The sequence below is a fragment of the Hypomesus nipponensis genome, chromosome 28 (assembly GCF_054491055.1).
Source record: "Hypomesus nipponensis isolate SF chromosome 28, ASM5449105v1, whole genome shotgun sequence".
Classification (NCBI taxonomy): Eukaryota; Metazoa; Chordata; class Actinopteri; order Osmeriformes; family Osmeridae; genus Hypomesus; species Hypomesus nipponensis.
Genome location: NC_140388.1, coordinates 1,095,001 through 1,097,500, shown reverse-complemented (window position 1 = coordinate 1,097,500; position 2,500 = coordinate 1,095,001). Strand labels below are relative to the sequence as shown.

At 47.6% G+C, this 2,500-nt stretch overlaps 7 non-coding genes and 2 pseudogenes across 7 annotated transcripts in view; all 9 read right to left on the bottom strand.

Moving 5' to 3' along the window:
• Positions 1-90, bottom strand: part of LOC146218952 (5S ribosomal RNA) — a 119-nt gene extending 29 nt beyond the window's left edge. The window contains exon 1 of the ribosomal RNA XR_014751792.1: positions 1-90. This exon is cut by the window's left edge and continues 29 nt beyond it. This is a non-coding gene — a ribosomal RNA (5S ribosomal RNA).
• A 190-nt stretch (positions 91-280) lies between these two features.
• LOC146218951 (5S ribosomal RNA) lies at positions 281-399 on the bottom strand (annotated as a pseudogene).
• Positions 400-565: 166 nt separating this feature from the next.
• LOC146218950 (5S ribosomal RNA) lies at positions 566-684 on the bottom strand. Its single transcript, XR_014751791.1, has one exon. It is a non-coding gene; the product is annotated as a 5S ribosomal RNA (ribosomal RNA).
• A 206-nt stretch (positions 685-890) lies between these two features.
• Positions 891-1,009, bottom strand: LOC146218949 (5S ribosomal RNA). The gene has a single exon (XR_014752821.1). It is a non-coding gene; the product is annotated as a 5S ribosomal RNA (ribosomal RNA).
• Positions 1,010-1,199: 190 nt separating this feature from the next.
• LOC146218948 (5S ribosomal RNA) lies at positions 1,200-1,318 on the bottom strand. Its single transcript, XR_014752882.1, has one exon. It is a non-coding gene; the product is annotated as a 5S ribosomal RNA (ribosomal RNA).
• A 168-nt stretch (positions 1,319-1,486) lies between these two features.
• Positions 1,487-1,605, bottom strand: LOC146218947 (5S ribosomal RNA; annotated as a pseudogene).
• Positions 1,606-1,793: 188 nt separating this feature from the next.
• On the bottom strand, positions 1,794-1,912 carry LOC146218946 (5S ribosomal RNA). The gene has a single exon (XR_014751790.1). It is a non-coding gene; the product is annotated as a 5S ribosomal RNA (ribosomal RNA).
• A 180-nt stretch (positions 1,913-2,092) lies between these two features.
• Positions 2,093-2,211, bottom strand: LOC146218945 (5S ribosomal RNA). The gene has a single exon (XR_014751789.1). It is a non-coding gene; the product is annotated as a 5S ribosomal RNA (ribosomal RNA).
• A 188-nt stretch (positions 2,212-2,399) lies between these two features.
• The window catches only part of LOC146218944 (5S ribosomal RNA), a 119-nt gene continuing 18 nt past the window's right edge, over positions 2,400-2,500 (bottom strand). Inside the window, exon 1 of the ribosomal RNA XR_014751788.1 lies at positions 2,400-2,500. This exon is cut by the window's right edge and continues 18 nt beyond it. This is a non-coding gene — a ribosomal RNA (5S ribosomal RNA).

Here is a 2,500-nt window from a genome sequence, read left to right as displayed (position 1 = left end):
TCTCCCATCCAAGTACTAACCAGGCCCGACCCTGCTTAGCTTCCGAGATCAGACGAGATCGGGCGTTGCCAGGCTGGTATGGCCGTACGAAATAAGTTGACAACCATAGGCTACTTATCCATATACAGATTTGGCAATTGACAATGCAAGGTGGTCTCTCTCTCTCTCTCTCTCTCTCTCTCTCTCTCTCGTGTCAAAATGAAAACAGCTTCCAGCCCCTTTCATGAAGGACTACTTGTGCATATTGCAAGATTTCAGTTTCTAAGTGAATGAGCAAAAGAGCATACAGGACCTGGTGATCCCAGGCGGTCTCCCATCCAAGTACTAACCAGGCCCGACCCTGCTTAGCTTCCGAGATCAGACGAGATCGGGCGTTGCCAGGCTGGTATGGCCGTACGAAATAAGTTGACAACCATAGGCTACTTATTCATATACAGATTTAGCAATTGACAATGCAAGGTGGTCTCTCTCTCTCGTGTCAAAATGAAAACAGCTTCCAGCCCCTTTCATGAAGGACTACTTGTGCATATTGCAACATTTCAGTTTCTAAGTGAATGAGCAAAAGAGCATACAGCACCTGGTATTCCCAGGCGGTCTCCCATCCAAGTACTAACCAGGCCCGACCCTGCTTAGCTTCCGAGATCAGACGAGATCGGGCGTTGCCAGGCTGGTATGGCCGTACGAAATAAGTTGACAACCATAGGCTACTTATCCATATACAGATTTAGCAATTGACAATGCAAGGTGGTCTCTCTCTCTCTCTCTCTCTCTCTCTCTCTCTCTCTCTCTCTCTCTCTCTCGTGTCAAAATGAAAACAGCTTCCAGCCCCTTTCATGAAGGACTACTTGTGCATATTGCAAGATTTCAGTTTCTAAGTGAATGAGCAAAAGAGCATACAGCACCTGGTATTCCCAGGCGGTCTCCCATCCAAGTACTAACCAGGCCCGACCCTGCTTAGCTTCCGAGATCAGACGAGATCTGGCGTTGCCAGGCTGGTATGGCCGTACGAAATAAGTTGACAACCATAGGCTACTTATCCATATACAGATTTGGCAATTGACAATGCAAGGTGGTCTCTCTCTCTCTCTCTCTCTCTCTCTCTCTCTCTCGTGTCAAAATGAAAACAGCTTCCAGCCCCTTTCATGAAGGACTACTTGTGCATATTGCAAGATTTCAGTTTCTAAGTGAATGAGCAAAAGAGCATACAGCACCTGGTGATCCCAGGCGGTCTCCCATCCAAGTACTAACCAGGCCCGACCCTGCTTAGCTTCCGAGATCAGACGAGATCGGGCGTTGCCAGGCTGGTATGGCCGTACGAAATAAGTTGACAACCATAGGCTACTTATCCATATACAGATTTAGCAATTGACAATGCAAGGTGGTCGCTCTCTCTCTCGTGTCAAAATGAAAACAGCTTCCAGCCCCTTTCATGAAGGACTACTTGTGCATATTGCAAGATTTCAGTTTCTAAGTGAATGAGCAAAAGAGCATACAGCACCTGGTATTCCCAGGCGGTCTCCCATCCAAGTACTAACCAGGCCCGACCCTGCTTAGCTTCCGAGATCAGACAAGATCAGGCGTTGCCAGGCTGGTATGGCCGTACGAAATAAGTTGACAACCATAGGCTACTTATCCATATACAGATTTAGCAATTGACAATGCAAGGTGGTCTCTCTCTCTCTCTCTCTCTCTCTCTCTCTCTTGTGTCAAAATGAAAACAGCTTCCAGCCCCTTTCATGAAGGACTACTTGTGCATATTGCAAGATTTCAGTTTCTAAGTGAATGAGCAAAAGAGCATACAGCACCTGGTATTCCCAGGCGGTCTCCCATCCAAGTACTAACCAGGCCCGACCCTGCTTAGCTTCCGAGATCAGACGAGATCGGGCGTTGCCAGGCTGGTATGGCCGTACGAAATAAGTTGACAACCATAGGCTACTTATCCATATACAGATTTGGCAATTGACAATGCAAGGTGGTCTCTCTCTCTCTCTCTCTCTCTCTCGTGTCAAAATGAAAACAGCTTCCAGCCCCTTTCATGAAGGACTACTTGTGCATATTGCAAGATTTCAGTTTCTAAGTGAATGAGCAAAAGAGCATACAGCACCTGGTATTCCCAGGCGGTCTCCCATCCAAGTACTAACCAGGCCCGACCCTGCTTAGCTTCCGAGATCAGACGAGATCGGGCGTTGCCAGGCTGGTATGGCCGTACGAAACAAGTTGACAACCATAGGCTACTTATCCATATACAGATTTAGCAATTGACAATGCAAGGTGGTCTCTCTCTCTCTCTCTCTCTCTCTCTCTCTCTTGTGTCAAAATGAAAACAGCTTCCAGCCCCTTTCATGAAGGACTACTTGTGCATATTGCAAGATTTCAGTTTCTAAGTGAATGAGCAAAAGAGCATACAGCACCTGGTATTCCCAGGCGGTCTCCCATCCAAGTACTAACCAGGCCCGACCCTGCTTAGCTTCCGAGATCAGACGAGATCGGGCGTTGCCAG